The following is a 14,291-nucleotide window of genomic DNA, read 5'->3' on the forward strand; positions in this document are numbered from 1 at the left end:
CTGGCCTCTCAGCAACGGCACGTATACAGACTGTTTGTAGCATTGCTCCCCCTGGACGTAAGTCGGCATTGTGCCAACTATATTCTATCCCGATGCAATTTCTGTGTTTCATCGTCAATATGAAGCTCCAAGGGTTACAGTAAACACACTGTGGTGCGTCGCAATCTAATACTGGCCTCTCAGTAAAGGCACGTATACAGACTGTTTGTAGCATTGCTCCCCCTGGACGTAAGTCGGCATTGTGCCAACTATATTCTATCCCGATGCAATTTCTGTGTTTCATCGTCAATATGAAGCTCCAAGGGTTACAGTAAACAAACTGTGGTGCGTCGCAATCTAATACTGGCCTCTCAGCAACGGCACGTATACAGACTGTTTGTAGCATTGCTCCCCCTGGACGTAAGTCGGCATTGTGCCAACTATATTCTATCCCGATGCAATTTCTGTGTTTCATCGTCAATATGAAGCTCCAAGGGTTACAGTAAACACCCAGTGGTGCGTCGCAATCTAACACTGGCCTCTCAGCAATGGCACGTATACAGACTGTTTGTAGCATTGCTCCCCCTGTGGGGAGATTGTGCCATCTATATTCTATCCCGATGCAATTTCTGTGTTTCATCGTCAATATGAAGCTCCAAGGGTTACAGTAAACACACTGTGGTGCGTCGCAATCTAATACTGGCCTCCCAGCAACGGCACGTATACAGACTGTTTGTAGCATTGCTCCCCCTGGACGTAAGTCGGCATTGTGCCAACTATATTCTATCCCGATGCAATTTCTGTGTTTCATCGTCAATATGAAGCTCCAAGGGTTACAGTAAACACACTGTGGTGCGTCGCAATCTAATACTGGCCTCTCAGTAACGGCACGTATACAGACTGTTTGTAGCATTGCTCCCCCTGGACGTAAGTCGGCATTGTGACAACTATATTCTATCCCGATGCAATTTCTGTGTTTCATCGTCAATATGAAGCTCCAAGGGTTACATTAACACACTGTGGTGCGTCGCAATCTAATACTGGCCTCTCAGCAACGGCACGTATACAGACTGTTTGTAGCATTGCTCCCCCTGGACGTAAGTCGGCATTGTGCCAACTATATTCTATCCCGATGCAATTTCTGTGTTTCATCGTCAATATGAATCACCAAGGGTTACAGTAAACACACTGTGGTGCGTCGCAATCTAATACTGGCCTCTCAGCAACGGCACGTATACAAACTGTTTGTAGCAATGCTCCCCCTGGACGTAAGTCGGCATTGTGCCAACTATATTCTATCCCGATGCAATTTCTGTGTTTCATCGTTAATATGAATCTCCAAGGGTTACACTAAACACACTGTGGTGCGTCGCAATCTAATACTGGCCTCTCAGCAACGGCACGTATACAGACTGTTTGTAGCATTGCTCCCCCTGGACGTGAGTCGGCATTGTGCCAACTATATTCTATCCCGATGCAATTTCTGTGTTTCATCGTCAATATGAAGCTCCAAGGGTTACAGTAAACACACTGTGGTGCGTCGCAATCTAATACTGGCCTCTGAGCAACGGCACGTATACAGACTGTTTGTAGCATTGCTCCCCCTGGACGTAAGTCGGCATTCTGCCAACTATATTCTATCCCGATGCAATTTCTGTGTTTCATCGTCAATATGAAGCTCCAAGGGTTACAGTAAACACACTGTGGTGCGTCGCAATCTAATACTGGCCTCTCAGCAACGGCACGTATACAGACTGTTTGTAGCATTGCTCCCCCTGGACGTAAGTCGGCATTGTGCCAACTATATTCTATCCCGATGCGATTTCTGTGTTTCATCGTCAATATGAAGCTCCAAGAGTTACAGCAAACACACTGTGGTGCGTCGCAATCTAATACAGGCCTCTCAGCAACGGCACGTATACTGCTGTTTGAAGCATCGCTCCCCCTGGACGTAAGTCGGCATTGTGCCAACTATATTCTATCCCGATGCAATTTCTGTGTTTCATCGTCAATCTGAAGCTCCAAGGGTTACAGTAAACACACTGTGGTGCGTCGCAATCTAATACTGGCCTCCCAGTAACGGCACGTATACAGACTGTTTGTAGCATTGCTCCTCCTGGATGTAAGTCGGCATTGTGCCAACTATATTCTATCCCGATGCAATTTCTGTGTTTCATCGTCAATATGAAGCTCCAAGGGTTACAGTAAACACACTGTGGTGCGTCGCAATCTAATACTGGCCTCTCAGCAACGGCACGTACACTGCTGTTTGAAGCAATCCTCCCCCTGGACGTAAGTCGGCATTGTGCCAACTATATTCTATCCCGATGCGATTTCTGTGTTTCATCGTCAATATGAAGCTCCAAGGGTTACAGTAAACACACTGTGGTGCGTCGCAATCTAATACTGGCCTCTCAGCAACGGCACGTATACAGACTGTTTGTAGCATTGCTCCCCCTGGACGTAAGTCGGCATTGTGCCAACTATATTCTATCCCGATGCAATTTCTGTGTTTCATCGTCAATATGAAGCTCCAAGGGTTACAGTAAACACCCAGTGGTGCGTCGCAATCTAATACTGGCCTATCAGCAACGGCTCGTATACTGCTGTTTGAAGCATTGCTCCCCCTGGACGTAAGTCGGCATTGCGCCTGTTATATTCTATCCCGATGCAATTTCTGTGTTTCATCGTCAATATGAAGCTCCAAGGGTTACAGTAAACACCCAGTGGTGCGTCGCAATCTAATACTGGCCTCTCAGCAGCGGCACGTATACTGCTGTTTGAAGCATTGCTCCCCCTGGACGTAAGTCGGCATTGTGCCAACTATATTCTATCCCGATGCAATTTCTGTGTTTCATCGTCAATATGAAGCTCCAAGGGTTACAGTAAACACACTGTGGTGCGTCGCAATCTAATACTGGCCTCTCAGCAACGGCACTCAGACTGTTTGTAGCATTGCTCCCCCTGGACGTAAGTCGGCACTGTGCCAACTATATTCTATCCCGATGCAATTTCTGTGTTTCATCGTCAATATGAAGCTCCAAGGGTTACAGTAAACACACTGTGGTGCGTCGCAATCTAATACTGGCCTCTCAGCAACGGCACGTATACAGACTGATTGTAGCATTGCTCCCCCTGGACGTAAGTCGGCATTGTGCCAACTATATTCTATCCCGATGCAATTTCTGTGTTTCATCGTCAATATGAAGCTCCAAGGGTTACAGTAAACACACTGTGGTGCGTCGCAATCTAATACTGGCCTCTCAGCAACGGCACGTATACAGACTGTTTGTAGCATTGCTCCTCCTGGACGTAAGTCGGCATTGTGCCAACTATATTCTATCCCGATGCAATTTCTGTGTTTCATCGTCAATATGAAGCTCCAAGGGTTACAGTAAACACACTGTGGTGCGTCGCAATCTAACACTGGCCTCTCAGCAACGGCACGTATACAGACTGTTTGTAGCATTGCTCCCCCTGTGGGGAGATTGTGCCAACTATATTCTATCCCGATGCAATTTCTGTGTTTCATCGTCAATATGAAGCTCCAAGAGTTACAGTAAACACACTGTGGAGGTCGCAATCTAATACTGGCCTCTCAGCAACGGCACGTATACAGACTGTTTGTAGCATTGCTCCCCCTGGACGTAAGTCGGCATTGTGCCAACTATATTCTATCCCGATGCAATTTCTGTGTTTCATCGTCAATATGAAGCTCCAATGGTTACAGTAAACACACTGTGGTGCGTCGCACTCTAATACTGGCCTCTCAGTAACGGCACGTATACAGACTGTTTGTAGCATTGGTCCCCCTGGACGTAAGTCGGTATTGTGCCAACTATATTCTATCCCGATGCAATTTCTGTGTTTCATCGTCAATATGAAGCTCCAAGGGTTACAGTAAACACACTGTGGTGCGTCACAATCTAATACTGGCCTCTCAGCAACGGCACGTATACAGACTGTTTGTAGCATTGCTCCCCCTGGACGTAAGTCATCATTCTGCCAACTATATTCTATCCCGATGCAATTTCTGTGTTTCATCGTCAATATGAAGCTCCAAGGGTTACAGTAAACACACTGTGGTGCGTCGCAATCTAATATTGGCCTCTCAGCAACGGCACGTATACAGACTGTTTGTAGAATTGCTCCCCCTGGACGTAAGTCGGCATTGTGCCAACTATATTCTATCCCGATGCAATTTCTGTGTTACATCGTCAATATGAAGCTCCAAGGGTTACAGTAAACACACTGTGGTGCGTCGCAATCTAATACTGGCCTCTCAGCAACGGCACGTATACAGACTGTTTGTAGCATTGCTCCCCCTGGACGTAAGTCGTCATTGTGCCAACTATATTCTATCCCGATGCAATTTCTGTGTTTCATCGTCAATATGAAGCTCCAAGGGTTACAGTAAACACACTGTGGTGCGTCGCAATCTAATACTGGCCTCTCAGCAACGGCACGTATACAGACTGTTTATAGCATTGCTCCCCCTGGACGTAAGTCGGCATTGTGCCAACTATATTCTATCCCGATGCAATTTCTGTGTTTCATCGTCAATATGAAGCTCCAAGGGTTACAGTAAACACACTGTGGTGCGTCGCAATCTAATACTGGCCTCTCAGCAACGGCACGTATACAGACTGTTTGTAGCATTGCTGCCCCTGGACGTAAGTCGGCATTGTGCCAACTATATTCTATCCCGATGCAATATCTGTGTTTCATCGTCAATATGAAGCTCCAAGGGTTACAGTAAACACACTGTGGTGCGTCGCAATCTAATACTGGCCTCTCAGCAACGGCACGTATACAGACTGTTTGTAGCATTGCTCCCCCTGGACGTAAGTCGGCATTGTGCCAACTATATTCTATCCCGATGCAATTTCTGTGTTTCATCGTCAATATGAAGCTCCAAGGGTTACAGTAAACACACTGTGGTGCGTCGCAATCTAATACTGGCCTCTCAGCAACGGCACGTATACAGACTGTTTGTAGCATTGCTCCCCCTGGACGTAAGTCGGCATTGTGCCAACTATATTCTATCCCGATCCAATTTCTGTGTTTCATCGTCAATCTGAAGCTCCAAGGGTTACAGTAAACACACTGTGGTGCGTCGCAATCTAATACTGGCCTCTCAGCAACGGCACGTATACAGACTGTTTGTAGCATTGCTCCCCCTGGACGTAAGTCGGCATTGTGCCAACTATATTCTATCCCGATGCAATTTCTGTGTTTCATCGTCAATATGAAGCTCCAAGGGTTACAGTAAACACACTGTTGTGCGTCGCAATCTAATACTGGCCTCTCAGTAACGGCACGTATACAGACTGTTTGTAGCATTGCTCCCCCTGGACGTAAGTCGGCATTGTGCCAACTATATTCTATCCCGATGCAATTTCTGTGTTTCATCGTCAATATGAAGCTCCAAGGGTTACAGTAAACACACTGTGGTGCGTCGCAATCTAATACTGGCCTCTCAGCAACGGCACGTATACAGACTGTTTGTAGCATTGCTCCCCCTGGACGTAAGTCGGCATTGTGCCAACTATATTCTATCCCGATGCAATTTCTGTGTTTCATCGTCAATATGAAGCTCCAAGGGTTACAGTGAACACACTGTGGTGCGTCGCAATCTAATACTGGCCTCTCAGCAACGGCACGTATACAGACTGTTTGTAGCATTGCTCCGACTGGACGTAAGTCGGCATTGTGCCAACTATATTCTATCCCGATGCAATTTCTGTGTTTCATCGCCAATATGAAGCTCCAAGGGTTACAGTAAACACACTGTGGTGCGTCGCAATCTAATACTGGCCTCTCAGTAACGGCACGTATACAGACTGTTTGTAGCATTGCTCCCCCTGGACGTAAGTCGGCATTGTGCCAACTATATTCTATCCCGATGCAATTTCTGTGTTTCATCGTCAATATGAAGCTCCAAGGGTTACAGTAAACACACTGTGGTGCGTCGCAATCTAATACTGGCCTCTCAGCAACGGCACGTATACAGACTGTTTGTAGCATTGCTCCCCCTGGACGTAAGTCGGCATTGTGCCAACTATATTCTATCCCGATCCAATTTCTGTGTTTCATCGTCAATCTGAAGCTCCAAGGGTTACAGTAAACACACTGTGGCGCGTCGCAATCTAATACTGGCCTCTCAGCAACGGCACGTATACAGACTGTTTGTAGCATTGCTCCCCCTGGACGTAAGTCGGCATTGTGCCAACTATATTCTATCCCGATGCAATTTCTGTGTTTCATCGTCAATATGAAGCTCCAAGGGTTACAGTAAACACACTGTGGTGCGTCGCAATCTAATACTGGCCTCTCAGCAACGGCACTCAGACTGTTTGTAGCATTGCTCCCCCTGGACGTAAGTCGGCACTGTGCCAACTATATTCTATCCCGATGCAATTTCTGTGTTTCATCGTCAATATGAAGCTCCAAGGGTTACAGTAAACACACTGTGGTGCGTCGCAATCTAATACTGGCCTCTCAGCAACGGCACGTATACAGACTGATTGTAGCATTGCTCCCCCTGGACGTAAGTCGGCATTGTGCCAACTATATTCTATCCCGATGCAATTTCTGTGTTTCATCGTCAATATGAAGCTCCAAGGGTTACAGTAAACACACTGTGGTGCGTCGCAATCTAATACTGGCCTCTCAGCAACGGCACGTATACAGACTGTTTGTAGCATTGCTCCTCCTGGACGTAAGTCGGCATTGTGCCAACTATATTCTATCCCCATGCAATTTCTGTGTTTCATCGTCAATATGAAGCTCCAAGGGTTACAGTAAACACACTGTGGTGCGTCGCAATCTAACACTGGCCTCTCAGCAACGGCACGTATACAGACTGTTTGTAGCATTGCTCCCCCTGTGGGGAGATTGTGCCAACTATATTCTATCCCGATGCAATTTCTGTGTTTCATCGTCAATATGAAGCTCCAAGAGTTACAGTAAACACACTGTGGAGGTCGCAATCTAATACTGGCCTCTCAGCAACGGCACGTATACAGACTGTTTGTAGCATTGCTCCCCCTGGACGTAAGTCGGCATTGTGCCAACTATATTCTATCCCGATGCAATTTCTGTGTTTCATCGTCAATATGAAGCTCCAATGGTTACAGTAAACACACTGTGGTGCGTCGCAATCTAATACTGGCCTCTCAGTAACGGCACGTATACAGACTGTTTGTAGCATTGCTCCCCCTGGACGTAAGTCATCATTCTGCCAACTATATTCTATCCCGATGCAATTTCTGTGTTTCATCGTCAATATGAAGCTCCAAGGGTTACAGTAAACACACTGTGGTGCGTCGCAATCTAATATTGGCCTCTCAGCAACGGCACGTATACAGACTGTTTGTAGAATTGCTCCCCCTGGACGTAAGTCGGCATTGTGCCAACTATATTCTATCCCGATGCAATTTCTGTGTTACATCGTCAATATGAAGCTCCAAGGGTTACAGTAAACACACTGTGGTGCGTCGCAATCTAATACTGGCCTCTCAGCAACGGCACGTATACAGACTGTTTGTAGCATTGCTCCCCCTGGACGTAAGTCGTCATTGTGCCAACTATATTCTATCCCGATGCAATTTCTGTGTTTCATCGTCAATATGAAGCTCCAAGGGTTACAGTAAACACACTGTGGTGCGTCGCAATCTAATACTGGCCTCTCAGCAACGGCACGTATACAGACTGTTTATAGCATTGCTCCCCCTGGACGTAAGTCGGCATTGTGCCAACTATATTCTATCCCGATGCAATTTCTGTGTTTCATCGTCAATATGAAGCTCCAAGGGTTACAGTAAACACACTGTGGTGCGTCGCAATCTAATACTGGCCTCTCAGCAACGGCACGTATACAGACTGTTTGTAGCATTGCTCCCCCTGGACGTAAGTCGGCATTGTGCCAACTATATTCTATCCCGATGCAATATCTGTGTTTCATCGTCAATATGAAGCTCCAAGGGTTACAGTAAACACACTGTGGTGCGTCGCAATCTAATACTGGCCTCTCAGCAACGGCACGTATACAGACTGTTTGTAGCATTGCTCCCCCTGGACGTAAGTCGGCATTGTGCCAACTATATTCTATCCCGATGCAATTTCTGTGTTTCATCGTCAATATGAAGCTCCAAGGGTTACAGTAAACACACTGTGGTGCGTCGCAATCTAATACTGGCCTCTCAGCAACGGCACGTATACAGACTGTTTGTAGCATTGCTCCCCCTGGACGTAAGTCGGCATTGTGCCAACTATATTCTATCCCGATCCAATTTCTGTGTTTCATCGTCAATCTGAAGCTCCAAGGGTTACAGTAAACACACTGTGGTGCGTCGCAATCTAATACTGGCCTCTCAGCAACGGCACGTATACAGACTGTTTGTAGCATTGCTCCCCCTGGACGTAAGTCGGCATTGTGCCAACTATATTCTATCCCGATGCAATTTCTGTGTTTCATCGTCAATATGAAGCTCCAAGGGTTACAGTAAACACACTGTTGTGCGTCGCAATCTAATACTGGCCTCTCAGTAACGGCACGTATACAGACTGTTTGTAGCATTGCTCCCCCTGGACGTAAGTCGGCATTGTGCCAACTATATTCTATCCCGATGCAATTTCTGTGTTTCATCGTCAATATGAAGCTCCAAGGGTTACAGTAAACACACTGTGGTGCGTCGCAATCTAATACTGGCCTCTCAGCAACGGCACGTATACAGACTGTTTGTAGCATTGCTCCCCCTGGACGTAAGTCGGCATTGTGCCAACTATATTCTATCCCGATGCAATTTCTGTGTTTCATCGTCAATATGAAGCTCCAAGGGTTACAGTGAACACACTGTGGTGCGTCGCAATCTAATACTGGCCTCTCAGCAACGGCACGTATACAGACTGTTTGTAGCATTGCTCCGACTGGACGTAAGTCGGCATTGTGCCAACTATATTCTATCCCGATGCAATTTCTGTGTTTCATCGCCAATATGAAGCTCCAAGGGTTACAGTAAACACACTGTGGTGCGTCGCAATCTAATACTGGCCTCTCAGTAACGGCACGTATACAGACTGTTTGTAGCATTGCTCCCCCTGGACGTAAGTCGGCATTGTGCCAACTATATTCTATCCCGATGCAATTTCTGTGTTTCATCGTCAATATGAAGCTCCAAGGGTTACAGTAAACACACTGTGGTGCGTCGCAATCTAATACTGGCCTCTCAGCAACGGCACGTATACAGACTGTTTGTAGCATTGCTCCCCCTGGACGTAAGTCGGCATTGTGCCAACTATATTCTATCCCGATCCAATTTCTGTGTTTCATCGTCAATCTGAAGCTCCAAGGGTTACAGTAAACACACTGTGGCGCGTCGCAATCTAATACTGGCCTCTCAGCAACGGCACGTATACAGACTGTTTGTAGCATTGCTCCCCCTGGACGTAAGTCGGCATTGTGCCAACTATATTCTATCCCGATGCAATTTCTGTGTTTCATCGTCAATATGAAGCTCCAAGGGTTACAGTAAACACACTGTTGTGCGTCGCAATCTAATACTGGCCTCTCAGTAACGGCACGTATACAGACTGTTTGTAGCATTGCTCCGCCTGGACGTAAGTCGGCATTGTGCCAACTATATTCTATCCCGATGCAATTTCTGTGTTTCATCGTCAATATGAAGCTCCAAGGGTTACAGTAAACACACTGTGGTGCGTCGCAATCTAATACTGGCCTCTCAGCAACGGCACGTATACAGACTGTTTGTAGCATTGCTCCCCCTGGACGTAAGTCGGCATTGTGCCAACTATATTCTATCCCGATGCAATTTCTGTGTTTCATCGTCAATATGAATCTCCAAGGGTTACTGTAAACACACTGTGGTGCGTCGCAATCTAATACTGGCCTCTCAGCAACGGCACGTACACAGACTGTTTGTAGCATTGCTCCCCCTGGACGTAAGTCGGCATTGTGCCAACTATATTCTATCCCGATGCAATTTCTGTGTTTCATCGTCAGTATGAAGCTCCAAGGGTTACAGTAAACACACTGTGGTGCGTCGCAATCTAATACTGGCCTCTCAGCAACGGCACGTATACAGACTGTTTGTAGCATTGCTCCCCCTGGACGTAAGTCGGCATTGTGCCAACTATATTCTATCCCGATGCAATTTCTGTGTTTCATCGTCAATATGAAGCTCCAAGGGTTACAGTAAACACACTGTGGTGCGTTGCAATCTAATACTGGCCTCTCAGTAACGGCACGTATACAGACTGTTTGTAGCATTGCTCCCCCTGGACGTAAGTCGGCATTGTGCCAACTATATTCTATCCCGATGCAATTTCTGTGTTTCATCGTCAATATGAAGCTCCAAGGGTTACAGTAAACACACTGTGGTGCGTCGCAATCTAATACTGGCCTCTCAGCAACGGCACGTATACAGACTGTTTGTAGCATTGCTCCCCCTGGACGTAAGTCGGCATTGTGCCAACTATATTCTATCCCGATGCAATTTCTGTGTTTCATCGTCAATATGAAGCTCCAAGGGTTACAGTAAACACACTGTGGTGCGTTGCAATCTAATACTGGCCTCTCAGTAACGGCACGTATACAGACTGTTTGTAGCATTGCTCCCCCTGGACGTAAGTCGGCATTGTGCCAACTATATTCTATCCCGATGCAATTTCTGTGTTTCATCGTCAATATGAAGCTCCAAGGGTTACAGTAAACACACTGTGGTGCGTCGCAATCTAATACTGGCCTCTCAGCAACGGCACGTATACAGACTGTTTGTAGCATTGCTCCCCCTGGACGTAAGTCGGCATTGTGCCAACTATATTCTATCCCGGTGCAATTTCTGTGTTTCATCGTCAATATGAAGCTCCAAGGGTTACAGTAAACACACTGTGGTGCGTCGCAATTTAATACTGGCCTCTCAGCAACGGCACGTATACAGACTGTTTGTAGCATTGCTCCCCCTGGACGTAAGTCGGCATTGTGCCAACTATATTCTATCCCGATGCAATTTCTGTGTTTCATCGTCAATATGAAGCTCCAAGGGTTACAGTAAACACACTGTGGTGCGTCGCAATCTAATACTGGCCTCTCAGCAACGGCACGTATACAGACCGTTTGTAACATTGCTCCCCCTGGACGTAAGTCGGCATTGTGCCAACTATATTCTATCCCGATGCAATTTCTGTGTTTCATCGTCAATATGAAGCTCCAAGGGTTACAGTAAACACACTGTGGTGCGTCGCAATCTAATACTGGCCTCTCAGCAACGGCACGTACACAGACTGTTTGTAGCATTGCTCCCCCTGGACGCAAGTCGGCATTGTGCCAACTATATTCTATCCCGATGCAATTTCTGTGTTTCATCGTCAATATGAAGCTCCAAGGGTTACTGTAAACACACTGTGGTGCGTCGCAATCTAATACTGGCCTCTCAGTAACGGCACGTATACAGACTGTTTGTAGCATTGCTCCCCCTGGACGTAAGCCGGCATTGTGCCAACTATATTCTATCCTGATGCAATTTCTGTGTTTCATCGTCAATATGAAGCTCCAAGGGTTACAGTAAACACACTGTGGTGCGTCGCAATCTAATAATGGCCTCTCAGCAACGGCACGTATACAGACTGTTTGTAGCATTGCTCCCCCTGGACGTAAGTCGGCATTGTGCCAACTATATTCTATCCCGATGCAATTTCTGTGTTTCATCGTCAATATGAAGCTCCAAGGGTTACAGTAAACACACTGTGGTGCGTCGCAATCTAACACTGGCCTCTCAGCAACGGCACGTATACAGACTGTTTGTAGCATTGCTCCCCCTGTGGGGAGATTGTGCCAACTATATTCTATCCCGATGCAATTTCTGTGTTTCATCGTCAATATGAAGTTCCAAGGGTTACAGTAAACACACTGTGGTGCGTCGCAATCTAATACTGGCCTCTCAGCAACGGCACGTATACAGACTGTTTGTAGCATTGCTCGCCCTGGACGTAAGTCGGCATTGTGCCAACTATATTCTATCCCGATGCAATTTCTGTGTTTCATCGTCAATATGAAGCTCCAAGGGTTACAGTAAACACACTGTGGTGCGTCGCAATCTAATACTGGCCTCTCAGGAACGGCACGTATACAGACTGTTTGTAGCATTGCTCCCCCTGGACGTAAGTCGGCATTGTGCCAACTATATTCTATCCCGATGCAATTTCTGTGTTTCATCGTCAATATGAAGCTCCAAGGGTTATAGTAAACACACTGTGGTGCGTCGCAATCTAATACTGGCCTCTCAGCAACGGCACGTATACAGACTGTTTGTAGCATTGCTCCCCCTGGACGTAAGTCTGCATTGTGCCAACTATATTCTATCCCGATGCAATTTCTGTGTTTCATCGTCAATATGAAGCCCAAAGGGTTACAGTAAACACACTGTGGTGCGTTGCAATCTAATACTGGCCTCTCAGTAACGGCACGTATACAGACTGTTTGTAGCATTGCTCCCCCTGGACGTAAGTCGGCATTGTGCCAACTATATTCTATCCCGATGCAATTTCTGTGTTTCATCGTCAATATGAAGCTCCAAGGGTTACAGTAAACACACTGTGGTGCGTCGCAATCTAATACTGGCCTCTCAGTAACGGCACGTATACAGACTGTTTGTAGCATTGCTCCCCCTGGACGTAAGTCGGCATTGTGCCAACTATATTCTATCCTGATGCAATTTCTGTGTTTCATCGTCAATATGAAGCTCCAAGGGTTACAGTAAACACACTGTGGTGCGTCGCAATCTAATAATGGCCTCTCAGCAACGGCACGTATACAGACTGTTTGTAGCATTGCTCCCCCTGGACGTAAGTCGGCATTGTGCCAACTATATTCTATCCCGATGCAATTTCTGTGTTTCATCGTCAATATGAAGCTCCAAGGGTTACAGTAAACACACTGTGGTGCGTCGCAATCTAACACTGGCCTCTCAGCAACGGCACGTATACAGACTGTTTGTAGCATTGCTCCCCCTGTGGGGAGATTGTGCCAACTATATTCTATCCCGATGCAATTTCTGTGTTTCATCGTCAATATGAAGCTCCAAGGGTTACAGTAAACACACTGTGGTGCGTCGCAATCTAATACTGGCCTCTCAGCAACGGCACGTATACAGACTGTTTGTAGCATTGCTCGCCCTGGACGTAAGTCGGCATTGTGCCAACTATATTCTATCCCGATGCAATTTCTGTGTTTCATCGTCAATATGAAGCTCCAAGGGTTACAGTAAACACACTGTGGTGCGTCGCAATCTAATACTGGCCTCTCAGCAACGGCACGTATACAGACTGTTTGTAGCATTGCTCCCCCTGGACGTAAGTCGGCATTGTGCCAACTACATTCTATCCCGATGCAATTTCTGGTTTCATCGTCAATATGAAGCTCCAAGGGTTATAGTAAACACACTGTGGTGCGTCGCAATCTAATACTGGCCTCTCAGCAACGGCACGTATACAGACTGTTTGTAGCATTGCTCCCCCTGGACGTAAGTCGGCATTGTGCCAACTGTATTCTATCCCGATGCAATTTATGTGTTTCATCGTCAATATGAAGCTCCAAGGGTTACAGTAAACACACTGTGGTGCGTTGCAATCTAATACTGGCCTCTCAGTAACGGCACGTATACAGACTGTTTGTAGCATTGCTCCCCCTGGACGTAAGTCGGCATTGTGCCAACTATATTCTATCCCGATGCAATTTCTGTGTTTCATCGTCAATATGAAGCTCCAAGGGTTACAGTAAACACACTGTGGTGCGTCGCAATCTAATACTGGCCTCTCAGCAACGGCACGTATACAGACTGTTTGTAGCATTGCTCCCCCTGGACGTAAGTCGGCATTGTGCCAACTATATTCTATCCCGGTGCAATTTCTGTGTTTCATCGTCAATATGAAGCTCCAAGGGTTACAGTAAACACACTGTGGTGCGTCGCAATCTAATACTGGCCTCTCAGCAACGGCACGTATACAGACTGTTTGTAGCATTGCTCCCCCTGGACGTAAGTCGGCATTGTGCCAACTATATTCTATCCCGATGCAATTTCTGTGTTTCATCGTCAATATGAAACTCCAAGGGTTACAGTAAACACACTGTGGTGCGTCGCAATCTAATACTGGCCACTCAGCAACGGCACGTATACAGACTGTTTGTAGCATTGCTCCCCCTCTACGTGAGTCGGCATTGTGCCAACTATATTCTATCCCGATGCAATTTCTGTGTTTCATCGTCAATATGAAGCTCCAAGGGTTACAGTAAA

Source organism: Schistocerca cancellata, chromosome 9, assembly GCF_023864275.1.
Source record: "Schistocerca cancellata isolate TAMUIC-IGC-003103 chromosome 9, iqSchCanc2.1, whole genome shotgun sequence".
NCBI lineage: Eukaryota > Metazoa > Arthropoda > Insecta > Orthoptera > Acrididae > Schistocerca > Schistocerca cancellata.